The sequence below is a fragment of the Pinus tabuliformis genome, chromosome Q (assembly GCF_031772625.1).
Source record: "Pinus tabuliformis cultivar Carrire ecotype Pingquan chromosome Q, CPIR1, whole genome shotgun sequence".
NCBI lineage: Eukaryota > Viridiplantae > Streptophyta > Pinopsida > Pinales > Pinaceae > Pinus > Pinus tabuliformis.
The window spans coordinates 161,457,178-161,484,800 of record NC_142296.1 but is presented as its reverse complement, the minus strand read 5'-3'; positions in this window follow the sequence as shown (position 1 = coordinate 161,484,800).

Below are 27,623 nucleotides of genomic sequence, written 5' to 3'. Positions count from 1 at the left end.
AAAGACGTCGTCACCTTTCAAGTCTTTGGCGAAGGGGTCTACTTCGAGTTCACTAGAGCCACCAGAACGAGCGTTGGAGGTAGTATTACCCCACCCGCGTCCTCCCGATGCGCCCCATGAGGGTTTTTCGCCCCAGACCGGCTTCTCATCCCAGCCTAGAGACTTTTCAGTTTTTTCACTCGGGGTGAAGGACACGACTGCCTAGCAGTTGTCTTTTCTCTACTTTTGCATTATATTTTGAGGGGGGGTTTTCTTCCCACTGGGTTTTCCCTCTTTCCTCCTTTTTATGCATTGTATATGGGTACCTAAAATGGCCGTGTTTCCGAGACTCATTCATTTTGCATCACACTAACCTAAGTTATGCTTAAGGGGGGGTGTTGGTGTACATGCACTTAGACTAGCTGTGTTGGTGTACATGCACCTAAATTAGCTCCAGTTAACTTATTGCTTGCATGTGGCACATGTACACATTAACATAAGATAAAGCACACTTAGCTTTAGTTAGCTTTAGTTATTGCATGTACAACTAAGCTTAACTTAGTTGCTTTTATCTATTTATTCTAAAACTAATATTGTAGAATCAATTTTTTTATTCTTTTCTCAATTCTTGCTCGCTTCCTTCCTTCTCTTGCAAGCTTGTTTATTGTTTTGCAGATCTAGATCTATGTATCTCAAAAATCTTACACAAACAAACTACGTAATTAATCAGTCCTTGGAAAAAGCAAAGCAGTAGAATGGGGGTGAAGGAAGGAAGACGTACCGAGGCAAGGATTCCTGATTATCTTGAAGCAAGAGTTGAATGAACCGATCCATCCGTATCAGCCGCAGCGCTGCTCAAAGCCATTTTTGGCTGAAATCTGAATATCCAAGGGCGGATCTTCAACAGGCTCTTATTACACAGCGGCTTCAGCCAGTATGTCGTCGATTGCAGGAAAACTGCGGAGCGGAATCGAATGTGGGAGTATGGTGTTTAAAGGAGGCTTTGACAAAGGGCGAGCTTGTTCACGGCGCTACGGTTGCTTCTGTTTGTAACATGTTCCTATAGTTCCATAATAGGAAATGATAGTGCTTCATGGCGGAAAGGCATGGGATTGATGATTTTTCCACATGAAAAAGGGCGGGCTTTTTTTATTTTCTGCATAGAATCTTTTCTCGTGAGCTTTAGTGCTTTTTTGACTTTCTGTGTTTTCTTGATTTTCTGTTGTTTCTTTTTCTGGTTCAGATCAACGGTTGAAAGTGTCTCACGTGATCAAACGGAGCAGAATAAAAGTGTTGACTAAGAAGTTGATGCATAGGAAGGCCTATCGGCCTAAATATAATTGTATTCATTGAACATCACTTATTCCAGCAACTTTCTCTTTAATGAGGAATTTGGTCAGGAAAATGAATCAGTAGTAATGTTTTTTAAATTTGTATTTTAGAAAATATTAATTTTATATTAGTATAGATTTATTTTAATTATTGATTTACTAAAAGGAGAAATCAAATTTCAAATTTGAAAAAAAAATTGCACATCAAGAAATTTAATTCTTTTTAGTGCTTAGTAAATATGTGGTTAAGATAGATCTACATTATTTGAATTGTTTTTTTGAATAATTTATCATTATTAATATTTTATATTAAAAATTGAATGAGTTACACATTTTTCTCTCTCATTAAGAACGTTTTACTTTTAATTATTTTTTTTAACATTGAAATATTTCATTAAAGTAAACATTACTTTCAAAGGTCTAATTAATTTATATAGTTATTTAATTTATATTATTTGAAATAAAATAATATTTATTTTTCTATCAAATAATTTATAATTTTTTTAAAAAGTGTTATAATTTCTTTTTAATATACATAAATTTAAATGTGGATATTATTTTAAAAGTCCAAAAGAGAAGTATATAATTCTGAACTTTGTAAAAAAATTCATGATATTTGATGAGAGATTCATTGACAATAATTAAACATGTGTTCTACAGAATTAGTTTTTTAAAGGGTAAACTTGCTTTTGTGCTAACATAAAATGGTGCATAAATCAATATACATCAATATTGCGGTAAGATATTTATCTAAACACTAGTTATATGATAAATGTAATGTTATGGAAAAATATTCCAAGAAGATACATTATATCATCGAATCCATAATAGCTAAATAGAATTTATATATATATATATATATATATATATATATATATATATAGAGATAGATATATATATATATATATATATATATATATAAATATATATAAATAAGTTTGTTATTAAAAAAAATTAAATTAATATAAAAATTTTGTTATTAAAAAAAAAAAAATTAATATAATATTAAACATTAATATAAAAATTTATGATAATAAGAGTTTTAGAAACGTCATAAAATATATTTAAATTTTTCAAAACTAACTTAAAATAAAATGTTATAAAACTAAATTAAATTTAAATATTTATAAAATATTTTGATTTTGAAATAAGTTATGGTTTTTGGGTCATTGGTATTGATAACCCATGGTACCAGCCCGTGATATTGTAACAAAATTTATTTATAATTTAATAATTTCCATGGTAAAACGGGTATACTTTTTAATTTTCAAAATGTTGAATTTAATATTTATTTTTTCCAAAGCTTTAATAAACTTCATAGAATCTATTTAAAAATTAATTTACATTTAAAAAAATAAAAAATTACTTTTTAATTTTCAAAATGTTCAATTTAATGTTTATTTTTTTCAAAATTTTAATAAACTTCATAGAATTTATTTAAAATTTTTGAAACTAATTGAAAGTTAAATCTTTTTTACCAAAATACAAAATAATATAACCTATCTTTGAATAATAAGTGTATATGCAACATGTACTAAAGACAATAACAAGTGTATTTACAACATGCTTAGTACATGCCTCTTATGTAAGAAGTAATTGATAATAATAAACAACTAAAATTGCATATATCCCATCTTATGACAATAAGACAATTGCATTTAGGCCAAAGAACGCAATAACTTTTGATGCATTTGTAAATCATTTTGTAACAAACATTTTGGTTTAGTGGTATAAACAAATGTTTTCAACAATGAATTAATATGATGTCATAGATAAACACATATGTTGAACAGTGAGAAGAAACACTTGGAAAGGATAAATGCCCATTTCTTAAGAAAGACGTTTTTTTCTCCAATTTTGTTCAATCAATGATGAATCTTGACAATGTTGGAGTGAAGGCCCCTTCCAATAAGGGAAACACTTTGGACAATGCACCACATTCAATCATTCTCTTTTGCTTTAACTTGATCCTCTAACATTTATTTTCATTTATTAAATATTATTGGTTGCACTATATACTTACATAGAAATATTCTCTTTCTTAAAATCATTATTCAAATATCATATTTCCAATAATTGAAATTATGTGAGAGAACTAAATTTGGATTTGAATCATGATAAGTTTTAAACATTAAATATTATCTGTTGCACCATATACTTGATGGAAATATTTTCTTTCTTAAAATCAGTATTCAAATATCATATTTCCAATAATTGAAACTATCTGAAAGAGCTAAATTTGGATTTGAATCATGATAAGTTTTAAAATCCCTATTTTTGGATGGAGTAATATATTGATTAATTTATATATTTTAAGTTTTCAACTTTTATTATTTGAATTATTGATTTTAATTTTATTGTATAGTTTTATTTATAATTTCAAAAATATTGATTGAAATATTAAATTTTGTTAATTTATTTAGTTTAAAGGATTGTGTTTTATTTATGAATATATTAACCAAAAGAAAAATTAATTGGGCAAAAACTTGCATAAATTTTGGTGGATAGTATCTACTAAAAGTCTGCACATTTACATTTTTATTCCTAGTTATTAAATCTGCAGATTTACACTTTTGCTCCTACTTATTAATGTGTTTAAGAAATCATAAATATGAGTAAGAAATAACAACCCTTGGTAAGTGCATTTATTTATATCTTGTTCTTATCCATTTTTTATGCAAATATTTGATAAAATTATGGTGGGTAGTAATTCATGGTAAATATGTTATTTACATGAATGAGTTATTTTCAAAAATTTTAATTTTTAGTGATTTCCTATAAAACTTAACAATACAAAATCTAAAAGTATCTAATAGTTACCACATAAAAACTTTTTTATTTTTATTTTTTAATAAAATTTTAATATGTAGCAATTCAATATAAAACCACATAGATCCAAAAATTATAACATAAAATATAAGACAGTTATCCATATGCCTTATATCTGACAATTCAATATAAAACCACATACAAATTATGAACACTTAATCCTCCACCATTAAATAAATATTATAAATATAAAAATAAGAATATGAAGAAATCTTAGAATATCAATACCTAGAGTCATTTGTCTATTAGTATATATTAGAGTTATTCTTAATAGAAAGTCAATGTTCGTGGAGTTACGAATACCTGATCTCACATGGTATCATAGTGCAGGTCTCAATTTTTTGTCCTTGTAACTCTGGATATCTAAACATTGTCGCTTTGGCTATCTGCTCTGTCGATTCTCTGCCTTTGTAATCTATTCTCTTTTTTTGGTAATCGATACCACAATTTTGATGTTTGCATAGTTGTTTGTACCCCAGACTACATACCACCATATTATAACTGATACGCTAGCTCATCTCCTCTTCATTCAAAGCCGTCTTTGCGCGTCGATTCATAGTCTCCGTGCACTAGTACGTGTTGTTAAATGTGCTATCGATTGCAGAGAATCTCTCCAACAACTCCTGGATAGATCTTGTTGAAGTGTAATCTCTTCGTATTCACTATGCTGAAGCAACGTGGCAATGTCTCTCTATTTTTTGGGATGAAGGTACTGCATTTGCACAGTGTGTATGTTGGTAAAGAGGGATACAAAATTTTTGGAATGATGAATTAAATTGAATACTGGAACAAACTCTTTCTACTGCATTGGTTCATTTATTCCTTACCAAAGCTCCACTGTTAATTCATTATATATATGTGTTAATCCATTCTCTGCGCCAATAATCTCCATCAGTCTCTATGCATTGATATTCATGGTACATCTCCTCTTCATTCGAAGCAGTCTTTGCACGTCGATTCATAGTCTCCGTGCACTGGTACATGTTGTTAATTATGCTATCTATTGAAGATTGCAGAGAATCTCTCCATCAACTCCTGGATAAATCTCGTTGAAGTGTAATCTCTTCGTATTCACTGTGTTGAAGCAGCGTGGCAATGTCTCTATTTTTTGCGATGAAGTTATTGCATTTGCAGTGTGTATGTTGGTAAAAATGAATACAGAAAATTTGGAATGATGAATTAAATTGAACACTGGAACAAACTCTTTCTAGTGCATTGGTTCATTTATGTTAATTAATTATATGTGTTAATCCATTCTCCGCCAATAACCTCCATCGCTCTGAATGCATTGATATTCATGGTACATACATTGATTATTTAATCTTATAAGTGCTTTTGAACAGTAAAATTTATATGCATTGGTTATATGCCAATTAGTTTGGTATATAAGTATTGGCAGCTACGCATATTATATTAAATCACTCTGTTATATAAATCTGTGCATATTATATTATATTGGATTGGTATTTAAATAGAAGGGTATCAAGAATGTTGTTCATATTATAATAATAATAAAGGTAAAGAAGAGGGGTTTGGTTAATTTGGAAAAAGAGAGTTCTTTGGAACCATTTCCATTCACAAGAATTATTAGCCAATAGTTTTTCTTGAAAATGCATTTTCTTATTTCTATTGTTTGAGTAGTTTTCACTAGTAAAGAGAACTATCATGAATGGTTTAGAAAGATAAAGCATACCTTCATTTTCAATGAAGTATGGAAAGGTGTTTCTGAAGGAGAAGGTGGAAATCCTCTTAAAAACCTCACATCAAACACAGAGCTCACCATATGGGAGAACAAGAATAGCAAGGCCTATGCCTTGGTTGTTGCATCAGTAAATGAGAGTTCTCACATTACATCATTTAATAATATATTTAGTTCTTTAAGTAAGTTGAAAGAATTATATGACTCACACTCAGAGATTGAAGTAGTTCAACTAACAATCACACTCTTCAATCTTGAATTGAAAGATGATTATCCCTTGCCTTAGCCTCTGAATTAGAGATATTATGCATAATGTGTTAGCATTGATGTCAACAAGCTTTTTGTGTTGTTGATCATATGCATGTGTGATGAGTTCTTGTTGGTGGATGATTGGCTTGGTGGTCTTGTTAGTTGGCATTGATGTCAACATACCTATGCCTAGACATAGTGGAGGTGATGTTGTGGTTGTTGAGGAGATGGATTCTAAACATGTTGATTTTGTTGGAGATGATGTTGTTGCATGTGGTTGGAGTGCTGCTCTAGGTGTTTCATATGTCTCTTTATGTCTTGGAGACATTGCATATGCTGCTACATGTGTGAGATGTGGTTACTTATGTTGAAGGTGCTTCTAACAGTTATGGAGGCCATTGTATGACTTGATGTTGGTGCTGCAGGAGTTGGTGATGCTGCTATAGGCGATGGAGATGTTGTTGCAAGTGTTGGAGATGTTTTGGTTGATTCTTGAGGAGTTGGAGGTGTTTGACTTGGTGCTAAAGTTGGAAGAATATGTCTAGTAGCTCACTGAATTGTTCTTAGTCTATTTTTTCAATTACATATCTATTGCAAAGGCTTGAAGGAGTGTTCAAGAGCTAATGAAGATGGTCTATCAGTTGGGAGAGGTTTTGGACTAGAAAACTGATGCTTTTACTGATTTTTAGCCCAAGTCGCATGTTGCTGAGTTAAGGGAGCGGCATAAAATCCATAGTCATATGGAGATAGGTCCAAGGGAGAGGTTATAGCCCTAGCCGCATGGATGACAGTGCTAAGGGAGCCACTGAGGTGTTTTCACAAGAATTTCTCCACATTCCTCATGTTGTTGAACTAATTTTTGTGTTTTGCTGGCATCCTTGATAAAAAAAAATTGGTTTATGGTCGACAAAGTGCGTGGGATATCTAGAAGATGATTAAAGTTGAAAATATAAAAAAGGATAATGGAGTTGGTGGTTGATAGAGTCAATGAGCTGAATCTTGATCAAATCTAGCATATGAACAGAGTTGCCCAATTGTTCTTTGTAATTATTAAGTTGAGCACTTGAGTTCATCTACATATTGGAGAAAGCTTATTGTGAGTATGGTTGATTGTCTAGTGTGTGAAGTGCGAGTTTGGAGAAGACCCTCCAAACTATGTGCGGTTTATTATGCATAATTTCTAAAGTAGTTTGCAGTTGTAGCAATAGTGAGCTGAAGTTTATTTCAGCCATAATATTATGCAGTGAGTGAATTGTTGATGTGTGGATTGGAGTGGAGTTTGATGAAATTGTTTTCCATCTAGGTGGAGCTTTTGTGTGGATTTTTTATGGAAGCTTGTGCTGCAAATTTATCATTTGATTGAGCTTTGATGTTATGTTGATGCAGTTCTCATATTGAGCAATTTTTAGGAGTCCAGATTGATAATATGTGAAACGAGGCTCACATGGAGGAAGTGAAGGCATGGAGGCTTTCAATAGACAATGACTTGACATATTCAGTATAGGGAAGAGTTTCCTTCATCCAATGGTGGTTGGATGATTCGACAAAAAATGGGCAAGGTTCATTGGTCATGATAGTACCAACAGATCAAATATTGTAGATTCATTTTTTAGTTCATGAGTAAGTAGGCGAGGATCATCGATCATGGTGGCCTTCAGCGAATGGTAGTCCATAGATATGAGAGAGAAATTGTTTCTTGTCTGAAAGGGTCAGCATACTATGAAATAAGTCGAGTCTTCTAGCTCATAGGGGTGAGCTTATCCATGTATAATTTGTTTAGCATATAACAAAACAATTGAGCAGCGCAGTAGCAGCAGGGTGGTTAATTTCCCAAGGAAGGGTTTTCCACCAGACATACTTGTGTCTATTGTGTGATTTCTTTTTTTGGTCACATGTTTAATTTTGGTGCTCTAATCTTTGATTATGTGTTTCAGTTCATGCATGCTTAAAGTTTAATTAATTGGAGAAAAATTTTAAAAGTGCCTCACTATTGATTCACCCCCCTCTCAGTAGTGATCTAGTTTCCAACAATTGGTATCGATGTGGGGATCACGATTGCAACTTGATTTCTGGAGAGTGGATCTTTGATATTTTGGCAGAATTTTTTCAAATTTAAAGAAATGGATCAGCAAGATATTCCAATACTTTATAAAGGTAAATTTACAACTTGGAGAGTGAATTTGGAATCGTATTTTGTGTCCGTTGATGTAGACATTTTTATACCAGTTAAATATGGAGTTAAGGATAAATATAACGATTTAGCTAAAAAGATAATTTTCAATAGCATTTCAAAATATGAGAGTGAATTTCTCAAGCATTATGAGACTACCAAAGAAATGTTGGATAAGTTGCAGAACTTGTATCTTGGAGAAAAATTACATTTTTCATAAATGGAGAAAGATGCAAAGGATTCAACTTTTATTGCAGTAAAAAAGCAATCCTCCTCACAAGAAGAATATGAAGGCACTAGTGATTGCATTTGTTATATGGGGTTTATGATTGCAGACAAAAGTATCTCCCCTAGTTTTGGTGGCTAGCCTAAAACAACAGAGAGACAAGGAACACAATTCTTTTCCTAAAGTAAATAGATGATGGAATGAAACCTACCTGGAATCTTTCACGAGCTTCACTCCTTCTTTAGCTTGAATGCTCCAATTCCATCTCTGGTTGCCAAAATTAGAACCTACACAGTCAGATAACACAAGCCAAGAAACTACGAGATATATGCAATATAATCTAAATATTATATTCAATATATCAACATGGTATTGAAATACATGAAATAAAAACATCACATATAGGAAAACATAGAATTCTTTGCATTAGTATAAATGGAAGGAGTTTACAACAGTAAATAGGTGTTGATCTTGTAGAAGAGATCCTCCATGCCGACTTGCCCTTTCCTTGTCACAATGTGCACCTCCAATCACCCTAAATGCATGAAATGAAACCTCTCACCACAACATCATAAGTGTAGAATCACTCTCCAAAATCCAACCTCTTGCAAATGGAAGGCTCTAAGTATATAGAGGAGTGGGGTAAGTTGGGAGTTCTTATCCAATTACCAATCTAAGGTTTTAGATCCACCTTTGATGGGAGGATGGGATCAAAGGATAAGGGATGGAAACTCCAAGGTAGGATAGGATAGGATATAGATGTTTTCTTTGAGGTAAATGGTTGTAACAAATTCTGGAATCTTCTGGAAAAGGAGGCTTCCAGAAATTCTCTCTTTTTCCCAAATTTCTAGAACCAATGCAGGTGTAGAGGGGAGAAACTTGTAGGTGATCCATGTAGGAAACAATGGAGAAACTTGTAGGTGAAAGTTGGTACTAAAACTGACTCAGATGATGCAGTTTAGGGTGGAAACTCTGGTGAATGAAAGAGATATGCTTATGGTTTTGTGCAAGATGAAGTTAAGGGGGGATAGGATGTTGATTGATCCCATTAGGAGGCCTATTGTTTGGATGTGAGAAAATGGTCTATAACAAATTACCCAAAGTCATAAATGATGACTGATGACTGAAGTGCTTTACCTTGTGACAAGTCAGGATCAAGAACAACAATTGAGATTCATATGTTACAATACATTTTCATCATGACATATTGTTGCCGAGGGAGGCATAACCATACTTAGCACATAAGCTAACATAAAATGTACAATGATCAAAAGATGCATCCACAGATGACAACTGGTGTACCCATGACTAGATGATTATTTGTATGATCATGGTCATCATACATTGTGATCTTTGTATAACTCCTGAAATCATAGCTTGGATGGATGAAACTAGATCTAAGGTATTCTATCACCTTCACATGACCAACCAACATACAAGTCTAACCATGTGAATCAATTATCTAAGGTCTAAGATGGTAGACAACATCTAATTACGGACCGATGGTCTAAGCCATTAACAAATGCAAGAGAAGCCATTGATGATGCTAATGGCCCCCAAGGTACCAGAGTACAATCCATATGGTATGAATAAATGAGTTGATGTCGAACACCACATAAAATCTTCCAGTCAAAGGAAATTGATGTAAACCTCTTGCTGAGAGTGAGGAAAATTCCCATTGATGTATGCAAGCACCATGGTACCAAAGGGTTTTTCTAAGTCAACTTCCTGGATAATGTGTTGATGTCAACAAGAAGTGACCCATCACAGGAGGGCCTTGATGTATCCCCCATCAATGACAAAAAAAGGGCATTATGATCAAGATGGAATGATGTTTATATGGAGCTGGATCGGGAAAGGAAAACATGGAATGAAGGCTTAAGCGTATTGTAACAGATATCAATTGAATGACTTTTCTTGAACACCCTGGTGAAACTAAATGGTGTTGGCAGCATTGACCCAAAATTGAAATGGAGGTTGTGAGAAGGTATGATGAACTGAAAGACAAGTAGATTAACCAACCCAACAACCATGGAGATGAAGTGGAAGAGTGTCATGTTCAAGAGAGACTCACTGACATTAGAAAATGGAATACCCTGTCTTCCCAATTTCCCCAACCATACTGGTCAGTACCTCTTTATTTTTTAATAATATTGAGGAGGATAACATATGCTTGATCTGTAAGTCCATCCTTCAGATGAATCCCTCTGAGTATATTTAATGAACCCCGAGAAGGAGTGGTTCAGCCTTGTCATGTTCAACAAGTCCATTGTTGTTTGATGTTTTAACGAGTCTAGTGAAGGTAAAACTTGACATTTTTTTCACATTTAGTGAGTTTGGAAAATAGGCGACAAAGAAAAATCCATATGTCCCTTTTTGTATATAGTCTCTCAGGTCCGAAAAGGTAGAAAACAATACTCCACAGAACCTCTTAGCCATGTTCGACTAAGTCTTTCCTTTTTCGTAGATAATCTATCTCTGTCCGGAAAAGGGTTAAACATATACTAAGAAGACCTCTTTTCATTTACTTTTACGAGTTCAAAAAGATACATGCTCAAAAATATTTTAATATTTTGGGAGTCTGAAAAGAGCTAAAAGAGGACTCCTCTTGGAGGAATGAGCGGTACAAAGGGTAACAACTAGTTCTGGTCATGATGGAACTGCACAAAATATGAAAGGTCAAGTGGTTAGCAAATAAGACCACTCAACACAATGGTTCCTCAGGCAAGGGTAAAAAACAAGTGAATGTGTATGATCAGCCAAGAAGATGGTGATGATGGAATGAAAAAACCAAGGCTCATCTGAGAGAAATAGGATAATAAAAATGGAAATCACGAGGGATAACATTGGAATGGTTTCATTTTTACGGAAGCTTGAAGCATGGGAAACTATGCTTGAAATTGGTTTCATTTTTATGCAAGCTTGAAACATAGAAAACTATGGTTGAAATTGGTTTCATTTTTACACAAGCTTGAGGAAAAACTATGCTTGAAATAAGCTTGTATTCCTCTAGCATAATGAATCAGTCTAAGTTACATGCCCCCCAAGCTTCATTTCATGCAACTAAGTAGAATACTGGGTACTAACAAGTGCATGGAATGAAGGTTCATTTCCGAGATCAAGTGAAAGACTTGATTGGGAATTTACAAGATCTAATCAAAGACTCTAATTGAAAGGTGATCTATATCATTTTTTAATGAGCTTAACACATGAAGAGAATTCTCCTCATAGGAACATATCTTATCTTTTAAAGAGGTTGACATAGTAAAATAACTATCTTCATAAGAGTTTGTTTCATTTATTAACGACATTGACACAAGGAAAGGAACTCTGCTCTGTGACCTTGTTTCATTTTTAAGGAGCTTGACACAAGAAAAGGAAATCTTCTCTGATCCTGATCATGGCATCCAAGAGGCTATGGCTTCCAAGAGGTTCTCATCAGATGGAAGAACAATGCTCTAGAAGGGATACATACCAAAGGATCTGATGGAAAGGTCAGACTTCAATGCCTCAAGTAAATGGTTCACCATATCACCTACTGGATCTAGGTCGAAAGAAGATGAGCAGAAAGTGAAAGGCTCATCTTCATTAGTATGTACATGAATGGGATATGTTGCCACATAATTACCCTATAGCGGGGAATATACCCCTTTCATATAAGGATAAATTAGGGAATATGGTTGATTAAGAGTCATATTAGGACCATTGAAATAAATATGGGCAATGGTCATGATTATTCCTTCATGCGGGAAACGCATCACACAAAAGAGTGAAGAGACAAGAGCTCCCATGACTTAAAAATAGTCATGCCGAAGGAGTAAATTAAACTCCAAAGGGCCTTGGACTACCATGAAATCAATATAGACAGTCTTTCCTCCCAAAGTAATAGGCAACTTAGGAAGGATCCCTAATGATTGATTGGTTCCTCTATTAAAATCCAACATATTCTGGGTAACAGGCACAAGCTACGAAGAACCTATAGCTTGCCAAGTAGTTGAGGACATAATATTAATAGATGTGCCTTCATCTATGATTGTGCTAGGTATGACCACATTATAAGCCTGTACTATGTAATGGAAGGGCACATAAGGAGTAAGACAATATCCTGCCAGTCAACTCTAATCAAAGGAAGTGACCATACTACTTGGAGGGGATACTGTGGGAACGGGAGAACTGTCCCCTTATGCTATGGGAATGAGAGGATTTCTCTCAAATATTGTGGGAACGGGATGATTTCTCTCCAATGTTGTGGGAAAGAGAGGATTCCCCCACTATACCATGGGAATGGGAGAGCTATACCCTAGTTCATTGGGACCTGAAGAAATGAGAAGAACATGAGCTATATGAAATTCACTCTCTATGGGAATGGTACAATCAACTGAAGGTGGAATCAAGTCAATCATTTTGTCAATCAATGGTTGGTCGGGAGCGGACTCATGGGATTCACATTTAGAGAGAGTGTGATTGATTGGATTCAGAGTCTGATCAATCACTTCATCAACTAGTGGAGGATTGGAAGAAAGCTTCTAGTAACTAGCCAGATGTTTTGGCTGAGAATCTGTAAGGTTTTCCAACACTTTTCAGGATTGAAGCTTCAAGGCTTCATCGATGTAGATTGGGCAAGGAGTCCATCCGACAGGAAGAGCACATCAGAAGGGATCTTTAGTATTGGGTCAAAATCAGTTTCTTGGTACAACATGAAACAAAGATCAATTGCACTGAGTTCGACAGAGGCAGATTACACAGCTACAGGTTAGGTAGCATGTGAGGCTATCTGGATGAGGAAGATCTTGGTTGGTTTGTTAGGTCAACAGAGGGATCCGACAGTGATTTACTGTGATAATCAGAGTTGTATCAATCTCTCTGAAAATCTAGTTTTTCATGATCAATCCAAACATATTGATATATGATATCATCATCTCAGAGATTGTGTATTGAGGTGGATCATGTTGTTAGATTACATTCCCACGAAGGAACAAGATGTTGACATCTTGACAAAGGAATTATCAAGATGTAAATTTGAGTTCCACAGAGACAGGATCGAGGTAGCTGATAATCCCTTTCTTGTTAACAGGAAGTGTTGAGAAATGACAACAAGAGAGTCCAGTTTAATTTGTACTTGAATTAAACTTGAAATTAAATTTGAATTCTATTCTCATAGAAACTTAAAATAGTGAAATTAAGTTTATTAAACTTACTTAACTTAGTAAATTTGAGTTGGAAGTCTTTTGGAAGTCATGTGTATGTTCTCCCTACTTTCTAGGAGTCTAGTATGAGTTAATTGTGAGTTCTAAAATAGAAGAGTCAGTTTCATGAGTCAGTTCAGTTAAATTAGTTCTCAAACTGATTGAGAGAACTAATAGTGAGTTAACAGTCAGTGGTGACATTAATGAACTCCACCAGTGCTACTCTAGTTAACTAAATATTTAATCATCAAAAACTCATGCATATCGAATTAGAGAAAGACCCATTTGAGACTAGAGTGTAGGGATAGTGTACTATTTGTTTATATTTCTTTTAGTTGCACTGATAGTGCATGCATTCAGGAACTGATCCTTGAGGGATTGCGTAGTTTTAGAGGCTTTATTTCCCTTTAAATATAATTTATCCTCCATAGGAATTACACATTGGAATAGAGACTTGGAGATCTTGTGAAGAGGCTAAGATTTGGACTTGAGCTTGCTTATGAGTTGGAGACTGAATTTGTTGAGTGCTAGGATTGTTCTAAAGAGAACAAACATTGTAATTTCATCTTGATTTTCTGGACTAATACAAAACAAATAGTGGGGTTTTGAGTTGTGGCCTTCCCCGGATATTTATTGTGTTATGTGCCTTTGATTCTCTTCCTCTATTGATTATTGTTTACTCGATGTTTATGGGCTTCCACTATAAAGAGTAGAAGTAGATTCATGTCTCTTTATTTAGCAAATTGCATTAGCTTGTGAATCTATAGGATATTCTACAGTGGCTAGAAGTATAAATTGAGCATGAGTTTTTGAAATCCTACTCTTGGCTTGTATATTATATCTAAGGCTATGTTGTTGATCAATATGAATATAAGATTCAACATGACTTTTGAGATTGAGATGTGTGTTCTACGTATAACATTGATTTTAAATCTAGATTAAGTTCTTGCTAATATGACTCTATTGGTTGTTGTGTCTAATTATATTAATGTATAAAGAATAGACCCACATTTTGGTATTTATTCTTAAATTTATGTTATGTATAATAGTTGAAGGGTTGTGCAAAGATGGGCTCCTTATATAAATTGTAGAATCTGCAATCCCAATAACATATACTCCTTTTAACTCTCTACTCTATTTCCATAATTGTATTATTTTATTAGTTCATTTGCACTTTAAATAATAGGGTCGAATTTTAAAGAAGATAAATAAGTTATTTATTACCTCTTATTAATTTAATCACAACATTATTATTTAACATTTAGACCTAAGTCTAAATAGTTGGGTGTCTTTTCCAACAATTACAAATAAAATATTTCAAATTTGGTCCCACCTTGTGTGGAGTAGTGGAACTTACCCTCCTACCTCCACACATGATTTACATTCGCACATGTGTTACTTCTGCATGGACTTTAGCTCCACATATTCATTTCTAATTTCATAGTGTTTGTGATAAGTGAATGACAATTTATGTGAAAAAATGTATTCAAAAGTAATAATAAAGAATAGGAAAATGTCTTGTATTTTGCAAGATTTAGAAATAAAATCTTGGAAATATTTATTCAAGACTATACACATTCTTCTTAATAAAAAATATGGTCACTAGACTTCTTTCAAGTGAAAGTTTAATTAAAAAATAAGGACATTGATGATAAAATCCCTCTTCTTGGAAGTGGTAGGTTCGAGCCAAAAGTTAATTAAAATTAAAATTTAGTTAAAAGAAAACCTAAAGAGAGTAGGAAACATTTCACTTAAAGTATGGAAGTGAAAATCAAAATTTAATTAAAAAACTCATTCTCTAGGCATTTAAGAACATTAAAGATCAAATCTCACTATTGATTTGCAACAATATTAACACACCTTGAACATTTAGTATATCCCCTCAATTGCATGGGGGGCAATTTTAGATTCATGTTATAAAACTTGAAATTGAGAAGTAGAGGTGCAATTGCATAGCCCATTAGTTATCTAACATCTCATAAAAAACTATAAAACCCATTAGTCATTTAACATCATACGAAGAGCTATGAAAATTGTTATGAAGTAGAGTTGTAAAAAAATGTGAAGAAGAAAAATACAAAGATTAAATTTTGTAAAGTCATTAGCTAAAAAAGAAAACTATAGAGTAAAATTGGTAAGTACATCCTATTTTTATGGAGGAGTGGGTTTGAGGGAGTGGGATTGGGGTGTGTAGCCCTAGTTCCTCTAACCCTACTTCATGCCTCCTTCCTTCCTTGCCCCTTTGTCATCGTTGAGTTTTTTTTGGCTCGTAGTTTCTTTTGCATTGCAGGATGTGTCTTCTATTACCAAGGTATGTTTCTTGGGTTTCTCTCTATTACGACAAGCACCACTGTGGAAAGTTGACAGAGTGGGGTTTTTGGGCTGCCATTTTCTCAAACCTCTATTTCATGCCTTTTCACGCCAGGTTTTTTGGATGTTGTCTATTGGAATGGGTTTTATATGATGATTTTGGGTTTTCAATGGTATTTCTTATCTCCTCTTGTGTTGCTAGTTGCTTCTAATCTAGATTGTGCTACATTGTTGACTCATATCAGTTCATCCTTCTTCAAACGGTCGCCTTCTTTTTCTTTTGAAGGTCTCTTCCTTGGCCTCTTGCTGGGTTTTGTGGCTTGCTTTTGGTGGATGGGTTATGGATGTGCCACTCTATTACTTGGCCTCTTGGCATGGGTTTCTAACCCAAGTTTTGTAATTTTTGCAGCCTCACTATGTGTTGGTGGGTTGTAGAGTTTTTATTTTTCTCCATATTTGGGATTTCAGAGGGCTTGTGAGCCTTGAATTATTTTTGTTTGTTTTTTCTTAATTTTCTATGGCCTCCATGCCAAGGCTTCTTCTTATGAGGCATGTGTGCCTTGGATATTTCTTTTTTCTTTATGCTTTGTGGCATGGGGGTTTTTTGATCTTAGGGTTTCATTATTTGACCCTTCTTTGTCAAATGTTTTCTTTGTATCAGGCATGTTATAGCTCAACAATGCATAAACACTCAGTGTGTCTATAGAATGTAACTTTTATTCGTTGTTTACATAATAAAAACCATAGTTTTTTTATGAAAAAAAATGTACATCCTATTTTTATGCTATAAATGCTTTGTGTTTTTGTTTGCAAAGCATTTAATTTCAATTTTTTCACATTGAATCATATTTTCCTAGTTTTTTCATTCTTTGTGTTCCCTCTGTTACATGCCTATGTTATATTTTATGTTTCAAGTTACATGCATTTGGTTGGCTTAGCAATATTCGTCCTTGAAATATGAAGCACAAATTTAGTTAACAATAATACAATAGTGTAAATATGTAATAACAATTCAATTAACATCAATACAATATAGTTATAGTGTAAGTGGCATTACTAGTAGGTCTATTGCATTGTCTTGATATATCTTATGGTTGTTATATGTTAGAAATTTATTTCTTCTTAGGTAATTGTGTTAGACTTGGTAAAAAAAATTGAAGCAGCAGACTTATGTCAGGACACTTTATAAAACTCGCACGGTGTGACATCAAATTTTCTATTATGTATCGTAAGACTTCCCATCTCTCGCTTCTCATTAACTGCACCCCACTCTATTATTTTTAAGGCATAATTCCTTAGATGTAGTCCCATGGTGGGATGTGAACCTTTGTGTTAAATGACATAGAAATGCTTACCTTGCAACTCTTGTTAGTCCATGACCCTCGACAATTTTAAATGATGCACTACGAATTTGTCCTAAGAAATGAGTATTGTGGTGATGTGGTCTCAAACTCAACATTTATCTTATTATAGCTCACAATATTATTTAATTAATTTTAATTTTAATTTTATTATATAGTAAAATATCATTTTTTATGTTTATTTTTTTTATGTGAAGTAAATTGAGCATGCAAAGTGTTAAAGTACTACAAGTTTCTATTCACTATAATAACTTACAACCATTCAAGTCTTTTATGGCTAAACATGGTAAACTATGATCAAACATGGTTAACCGTAGTCAATCATAATCTATTATAGTCAACTATAATGATATGTGGATAACCATGGCCATCCATAATGAACTATATGAAGATCATAATAAACCCTCCTCAACCATAACTTGAAAATATTTAACAATAGTTAATCATAATCAACAATGATATACTAGCATGTGGTCAATTGTCACAACCACATTAATAAATGTGGTTAATATAAGCCACTAGACATCATAATAATGTAGATATGCAACATTCTCCCTTTTAATGGTGGTTATGTCTTTAAGTGAAATTTGACACTTATTAATGTATGCCAACCTAATTTATTAATATATTCATGATAATAATGTTAAAAAGGATAAATATGGATGAATTTAAGTGTTCCAATAAAAAATGTAACCACAAAGATTAGACATGAGAAAATTATGATCGTTGTAACTTTGATGAACATCACAATTGAGAGAAAGACAATGCCTTGATGTGTCACATTAAGAGCTGAAACCTTTTCATCTCTTTTAATTTTATTTTTTGTCTTTGTTTGTAGTTTTAGACATGGCCACGAAACAACTCATAGTGACATGATCACCTCTAAATAAAGCTATCATATATAAGTGGAAAAGCCTGACATGTGGTGAATAAAAGGACGAATAAGAAGGTTAGATATGTGAAAATTGTGATCATATTCACTATGATGAAAATCACAATTGAGATGAAGTAAATGCCTTGATGTGCAACTTTAAAGGCTAAAATCCTTTCATCTCACTACATTTTATTTATTCTATTTCTATTGGTAGCTGTGGGCATGGTCATCCAACAACTCATAGTGATGTGGTCAATTTTAGATAAACACACCGAGTCAAGTGTAAGCAAGTGAAAGAGGTCGAGCTGTGATGAAAAAAAAGTTGAATGTAAAGATTAAGAACATTAAAATTGTGATCATTGTCACTGTGATGACGAAAAAGATGGATATGGAGATTAAACATGCAAAAATTGTGATCATTGTCATTGTTATTAACATCACAATTAACATGAAGGAAATGTCTCGATGTGTGGCTTCAAGAACTAAAATCCTTTCACCTCTTTGAATTTTATGTTTTCTTCTTTTGTTTGTAGCTTTGGGCATGACCACCAAGCAGCTAACAATGACCTAGTCACCTTCAGATAACCCTACCGAGGATAGCGGAAATGAGTAAGCCAACTCCTCCTGTTGTATGTACATATATAAATATACCAATCATATGATATCCAACTAATAGGAGGATACCAATCATTAAATTATTTTAGACAAGTGGAAAAGAAATAAATTTGGAATGCATGATTCTCTGAGTATGTCTGAATCAAGCAAAAGAATTAGAGATTCCATGGAATTAACTTTAGCTCACCGTGAATAAACAAAATTATTCAAATGAAAAATGGAAATAACTTGAAATGTTTACATGAAATTTTTAAATTTTCTTCCATAATTGCATTATTACTATATGTCTTATGCTTTGTCCTGGTTTGTGTATCTTATGATTGTTGTATGCTAGAAATGCATGCCTTTTTAGGTAATTTCATTAGACTTGGTAATATTTTTTGCAGCATGAGACTTATGACACAGAGCTAATAGAATCTAGACAAGTGGAAAATAAATAAATTTGAAATGCATGATTCTTTGAGTATGTCCAAATCAAACAAAATAATTAGACATTCCATGGCATTAACTTTAGCTTCTCCCATGACTAAACAAAAATATTCAAATGCAAAATGGTAGTATTTTGTAGCTATTACCTAAACTTATTAACATTTTTTCTATAATTGCATTATTTTACTATTTCCAAGTAAGACGAATAATGATTTATTAGTTGATGTTAATTTATTGATGACAACTTTATTATTTTCCATTTACAACTAATGTAGCTACTTTGGTATTTATATATGTCTTCCAAGCATCAAAGTAACTTCATTTCTCTATGTATTGAAAAAAATTCAAATCATTACACCCAAGTGTAGATATCTGGATCACTTTTCCAATATGATTATAGATTTAATATTTCCTTCTAGGCTCACCTTGTGCAGAGCAATGGAACTTACCCTTTTATATCTGCACTTCTACACATACTTTAGAATATAAATAATCATTTAGTAGGTGTTGTTGATTTATTCATGAAAACTTTATTATTTATCATTTACAACCAAGTGTAGCAACTTTGGACTCTATATTTGTCTTTCATGCATCAAAGTAGCTTCATTTCTCTTGAATTAACACAAAAAAAATTATGTGACTAGAGAAATCATTACACCCAAGCCTAAATATCTAGGATGCTCTCCCAACATAATCATAAAATAAATATTTTCTTTTGGGGCCACCTTTTGTGAAGCAGTGGACCTTACCCTTTTATCTCTACACTTCAACATAGAGTTTAGCTTCGTACCTCCCTTTCTTTCACACAAAATTTAGCTAGAGTGTAAGCCTCCCTGGTTTGATAGTCTTGTTAGGTCTAAAACTGGTGAAAACATATATGGAGGTCTTTGCACAAGGTGGGGCAAATAGGAAAACTATATGGGTTGTTCTTAATAAAAAATATAGTCACTGAACTTCTTTCAAGTGAAAATTTAATTAAAAACTAAGAATATTGATGATAAAATCCCTTTTTCATAAAGTCACAAGTTCGAACCAAAAGTTAATTAAAACCAAAAATTTATTTAAAAAAAATAAATACCATAAGTGGCATTTCACTTGAAGTTTGAGAGTGAACATCTAAATTTAATTAAAAAAAATTGTATTCTATCCATTTAAGAATATTGATGATCAAATACCACTATTGATGTGGAGCAGTATTAACACACCTTGAACATTTATATATCATTTTTGTTGTAAACAAAGTAAGCTATCAAACGAGAACTCTACCGAGTTCTCACTTTTTTAGAGTTGCAAAACGTCATCCAATTTTGAAAAGTGTTGATTTAGAATACACATTCTTTTTGGAGCATATTTTGGACACTTTAAATTTTCTTATGTACTAAGTATGCACATTTTTTTTAAATGTTAGTGATTTTCATGCCAATTTTGAAAAGTGTTGATGCAACATCAACCCCTTTTTTGGGGCTTATTTTTTACACTTTAAATATTTTTATATATTAAGTATGGATCATTTTTTTAAAATGTTGGTGATTTTCATGATGGTTTTGAAAGTAGCATCAATTTTTTAGGCATATTTTTAATACTTTAATTTTTTTATATCCTAAGTATGCACAATGTTTTTTGAAATGATCATTCTTATTTTTCATCCTAAGATGTTTATTTTTTAGGGGTTTTCCAAACTCGTCTTTTAGATATTTATATATCGTTAATTAATATTTCAATACACACAAAACATTTGTGGCTAGAAAATAATAATTTTAAACATTGAAAAAAAAACATATTTAAGGACATTTTCACTAAAAATAACATTAAATAAACTATTTTTTATGAAATATTGAATAAAAAATTGGAATAATAACATTTTGTTATGAATTTTATTTTGAAAAATAACAAAAAAATGATTTAATTTTTTATAATAATTCACATGAAATTTGAAGTAAAAATAACAAAAACAAATGTGAATTTTAAAAGAAAAAAACATTAAACTAAAATAATATAACATAAATAAAAATAAAAAATAAAAATATTAATTAAAATAAAAAAATTAGAAATGAGAAGAATAAATAAATAAAGAGCATGTTGGGTTCGACTGAGATTGCAGTCGATGCCTCGGTGAGAAGTAGTAATTGGTGCAGCTTCTAGAAGACAGAGGATTCCAATCATCAACATATGGCTGCATTCTGACCATGTTAAAACACCACCACCACATTTCTACATTCTGACAATAATAGGAAACTTGTTAGCCTTCTTATCCTGATCTTTTAGAAGAGGTTTCATACCCGGTCGTGTGTGTGGTCGAGGAGAACAAGTAATCCAGGTAGCTGCTAGAAGGAGTAGCATTCCAATCATCAACATATGGTTGCCTCCGATGCTCAATTTCTTCATTCTCACGATAAAACAGAAACAAAAATTTTGTTAGGCTTCGTACCATAATCTTCCTTCCCGGGATCCTGCAATACCTCAGAAGAAAATGAAATACTTTAAATACTCTCTCACAATATAATGTCGATATAAATAATAGTTGCTTGGCAGCGACAATGATCGACAATTTTAACACGCCTTTGGTAGCCTTCTTATCCCACTCCATCGAATGGTTGCAATTTTCCAAATGCGGCCTTGGACTATGAATGGGAATGCAATAAAAGTCGCACATTTTGTGCAACTTTCCTGCTTTGGATTCGTCATTTTGTGCAACTCTCCTGCAATTTTTTACCTTCTAGATCTTTATTGCACATTTTGTACAACTTTCCTGCTTTGGATTCCTCTTTTCCAGTCAGAGAATATTTTTATGACCTTCTGGATCTTTATACTTCTCGTGGAGTAAAGTTGTGTTCAAATTTCGCTCTTCAAAAGTGATTTTTTTAATAATAAACTAATCCTTCACAAAAAATGATAAAAATATTTCCCATAGGTTAGAAATTTTCACACATTTAACTTAAGGAAAAAAATGTCCATACTTATTAACTTTGTTCATTAACTGACACTACTTATATTGCATTCTCTCAAAAGATGTAAACAATGAGTATTCTAAATAGGTAATTACTAGAGAAATCTACCATGGTTGATGTTTTTTCATCGGGAGAAGATATATTTATATTAACTTTCAAAATTTAATTAAAAAATGAGAGATTTCATAACGTAGATATTTTGTCCATTAATTGAGGCTATTTATATTGGATTGGGTCGAAACACTGCAAACAATGAGTTTGTAATCTGTTTTCAGTAATTATAAATATGTAATTTCTAATGATATACAGTAGTTGATGGCTTTTCACCACAAAAAATTTCATCGGGAGTAGATATATTTATATTAACTTTCAAAATTTAATTAAAAAAATGAGAGATTTCATTAAAAATGAGAGATTTCATGAGTAGATATTTTGTCCATTAATTGAGGTTATTTATATTGGATTGGGTCGAAACACTGCAAACAATGTGTTTGCAATCTGCTTCAATAATTGGTACTTGAGCATCACTGTGGGGTCTATCACGCATCAAATCAAACCATTCTCCATGCTGGGTATATAGTGAATTCTCATCTCTCTTAGTATGTTTCATGATCCTGTCTTTTATCTTCATCATATACTCAGGTATCATGTTTTGGCCTCCTTATTCTTTGTACAATGGTCTATCTCTCTATCTGTTTTGTTATTTAGATCTGTCAGTTAACACTGTTATGGCTGTCAGGTTATCATTATATGTATATGCATACTGATCTCCTTTTGTTATATGGATGGGATATATTGTGAATATTACCGCTACATTTCTATACTATACATGAGATTTTCATAATATACAGCTTTTTCTTCTGAAAAAAATTTGCTTCAGTAATTATAAATATGTAATTTCTAGTGATATAGAGTAGTTGATGGGCTTTTCGCCACAAAAAAAAGCTCTTACTGTTTAAATCTGATGTAGAATCAGTCCCCAAGATTGAAGACGTTTGACTTCATAGTGGCTAAAATCTATCAATGTTGCTATTTAGATTCCACAAAATTGTTTAATTTCGTGGACCACGGTTTCAATCTATAATTATAGCTAGCCTAGATATAATTTCATCTATTTCAATCAAGCTAGATTTTGGCCTTATATACTGAATAGAAAACTAAAACAATAACCTCCACCTGAGTAAATCCTATTAGAGAAAAGAAAGCTTATGTTAGAGTATGCAACACTACGAAACTTCTCGATGCCATTGTGAGGTCGAACATCTTCAATCTTATAGCCCAACAGAGTTTCGTATTGGGGATAATTACTATTAGACTTCTTTGTCCCACTATTTTTCTCCATTACAACATCTCGGCTTTCTGAAAAAAAAAAACAAGCCACATTATGAACAAGCCAAAATTATTGAGAATATGGCATTAAAATAACAATGATAATATAGAAAATTTTTGGAGTCATGCGTGGTAGATTTTATTATTGATGTTTTTGGCTAAGTATCACAACCTATTATCATCAGGAGATCAATATTGAGACATTTTAACATGTTTCTTCTCAAAGAATCTAATCTCATTCATCTTATCCCTTCCATGCATGGATAAGATCAACGTTCTTGTGTTTTTGAATAAGATTAACATTTTTGTGTTTTCACAGGTTTTCATTGGAGTGTTTTTGGAGTCTTGCATGGTAGATTTTTTTATCGATATTTTGGGCTAAGTATCACAACGCATCATGAGGACATCAATATTGAGACATTTTAAGTTTTAACATGTTTCTTCACAACACAAAACACATGCCACAAGGACTGAAACATAAATGGTAAGCCTTAGTAGTAGATAAAAGAAACCTTGGGAAACCATGAAAGCAATAAAAATGTAGCTGACACTAGGAACAAAGTCACCACAGAAGAAGAAGAAAAAAAAAAAAAAAAACTCACATTATGTGTGCAGAAACACAATTTAACAAAATAATTCTAACCTTAAATAAAAGAAAACAAAAAAAAATAAAAGGCATCCAAAATCCCTAGCTAGATCAAACCACAAATCACTTGAAAAATGCTCCCTAATAATAAAATATAACCCATCTATTGATTTAAAAGAATTATAACACATCCATTAAAAAATCATAAAATGATGGCGGAAAAACCTAAAAATCAAAAGGAAAGAAATAATAAAATTTAAAAAGTACTAAAAGAAATACCTTGCAAACAAATGAAAACATTGAAATGAAAAAATATTGCTCAATTAAGAAAACAATGATTCGATTCGATGAATCAAAACCCAAGTCTTCCTCTTCCATGTTTAGGGAAAGAAGAAAGGAAAAACATTGAATCAATAAATAAATTCACCTTTTACACAAAAATGTTACCAATAATGAAAACTCATCAACAAAAAGGCATATTTCAAATTCACATATCAAACTTTCATCAGAAATCCCAGACTTATCATAGAGGCAAAAAAAAGGGATATGCAAAAATCATTGAAGACATAAAAAGAATCTGAAAAACCTCTTACTGTTTAAATCCAATGTAGAATCAGTCCCCAAGATGCCACTCGTACAATTTCCACAATGAAATAAAAAATAATTATGTCATGAAAAATAATATGACCCAACAAAAACCAGTAAGAAAACCTTACGAAAATAACCAATAGACTCAATCTCCCCTTTGATTGAATTACAGAGGCAATCAATTACTTTGCACTGACATGGAACTCGAGAATATATATATATATATATATATATATATATATATATATATATATATATATATATATATATATATATATATATATATATGTATGGGGTCAGGGACGTTTAGGCAGACATAGGGACTGCTAATTTGTGGCTCACAAAGGATGTGAGTCAGTAGATGAGAGAGGTGTGAGGAGGGGTAGCATTAATTTCCGCCTACTCCATGCTGTGTGCATAAATGGATGTGAGAGATCCTTCAACACAATCATCCAGCTAGCTTGCAATAGGAAAGAAGTACATGACCAATCAAGTGATGATTTACCTAACACCAAGAGCTTGCGATCATGTATTTTGTCATTTTTGGTGAGAAAACTACCATGTAGAATAGTTTCCACAGGTGACATTATGACAAGCCCTAACCCTGATGGGACACAACTTGACATAGAGTATTAATAATGTTTTTGGAAAATAATAAACCATCAAAAATATGTTTTGTAAAATTCAACACACATGGCAAGAAACAATTATGTAAAACTTTTAAACATAAAAAATGGGCAAAATGCCCTATGGCAGGAATTTTTCCCCTCAAATTCAAACTCTAGCTCCTAGTACAATATTTGTCCTTTTTGGTCGGGCCAACATCATTTTTTCCGCTTGGACTACCATGCATCATTTTTTCTGATTGGACTACCATGTCAGTATAATATTAATATTATTTTTGGTTTCACTGAAAATATATTTTTCAAGGAATTTCCACTTTAATGAGGAATTCTGACCACAAATTGAAATAGTAGTCAAGTTGTTTATAACTATCTCCAAGGAATGAAAGATAGGGGGCAAGAAACAGAATATAAAAAATAATCAATGGTTGAAGAAAATGGCATCTTGAGAGATGAGATTAAATAATTAAAAGAAAAACTAAATAATAATTCGATCCTAAGTGACACAAAGAATAAACTAGATATCAAACCCATAAAAGAAGAAATGAACAAACTAATTAAAATAGATCTTGAGCGCCATAAAAGAGCCCTATACCTTATAATCGTTGGTATAAAAGAGTAGAATGAAAATGACACATTAGAAATAATAAAAGAACAACTGAAAACTAAGTCACAAATTCAAGCAACTTATTTAACTGAAGTAAAAAGAGTGGGAAAGATACTTGAGCATAAACATAGACTGATCTGTGTTAAGCTAACTTGTAATGACCATAAATTTGATATACTTAGTGAATCTCGATGCCTAAAAGAGTCAGGAATATTTATAAATGAGGATCTCATTCCGGAAGACCAAGTTGAACTTAGGAAAGAGGTTCAAAAGGTAAAGGAGGCAAGAAAAAAAGTAAAATGGGAAATCATTAGAAATAGGAAAGCCATTATTAGAGACATAGACCAAAATAAGAGTGATAAATAGGAATTGGGAACACTCTAAATCCTCTTCTAGAACTGTCATGATTTTCCATGGCATAAAGGTCCTATGTCAAATTAGATCTCGAGTGATATTGATCTTATTTTCTTAATTGAAACTTAGGAGCATGATGAATCTAAGTTCCCCCACATTGATGGACTCATTCTTTGGTCAACCTGGAACAACAAATCCTTTTGTAAAGGTTTTGGAGGAATAACTTGTTATATAAAAAATAAAATTTATTCTCACATTAAACTTATAAGATCGATCCTCTCAATCAGTATATTTGGATCAAATTTTCTAACTCTACCACCAATAGGATTTATCTTTTAAACTTTTTTTTTATCATATCAACTCTAGCTCCTATAAGAAAAACAACATGGATAAGACTTTCCTCTTCAACGCCTTAGAACAGAATATTCACAGCCTAAGGAATGAAGGTAATATCCTCTTGCTAGAGGACTTTAATGCTAGAACAACTACTTACCAAGATACTCTCCTAAATAATAACTCTCACCCTAATTCCCTTTGGCTAGATGAGGAATTTGACTTATGTAGTAGATTCAAAATAAATAACCGAGAACTTATTTGGTACCTAGCTAATTAAACTTTGTAGTTTCCAAGACTTGATAATTTGTAATAGAATCAATAGGTAGCAAACCTCTGGCCAAATGAATTGCATTCATGGGTGTGGAGGTAGTGTTATGGATTATGTGATATCTGATACCCATGTTCTCAATTGTATTCTAAATTTTGACCTCCTAAATTGCCATGAGCCTGATTCTAACCACAAACCTCTAACGTTAACTTTAAACATCGACTTTCACACTAGCTACATGCAAGAGAATTGTGAGAATTGTATGGTGTTTTTGGTTGCCTATGAGTCCCAAAAACACCTTCCTTGAAACGGGTTACTTCCTACAAGGAGAATACAAACAAATGAGTGATGTTAGTGATCAAATATGGGCTAAAAAAGCATTGAATGGAATGGAAGCAATGCATGAACAAAACTAAACTAATACTAAACTAAATAACATAAAACAAGATTTTAAAGAAAAAAAATCAATAAAGGGGTAAGAAAATGATCATCTTTATTGATTTCTAGTGGTGGAAGAGTTGCAAATAAAGTATCAAAGACAATTGAAACGTGTTGTTTGAGTAATGGTGTTCAATAACTCTCAACAAGGATTTCCCCTCCTCAATCTCTTTTTCAAGCTCTTTGTCTCTCAAAGAATCATAGAAAACTCTATATAATGTTTGAATTATCCTCACAATCCAGGTATCTTATATTGCTTTGGAGCAATTTTGGCAACATAACAATGCA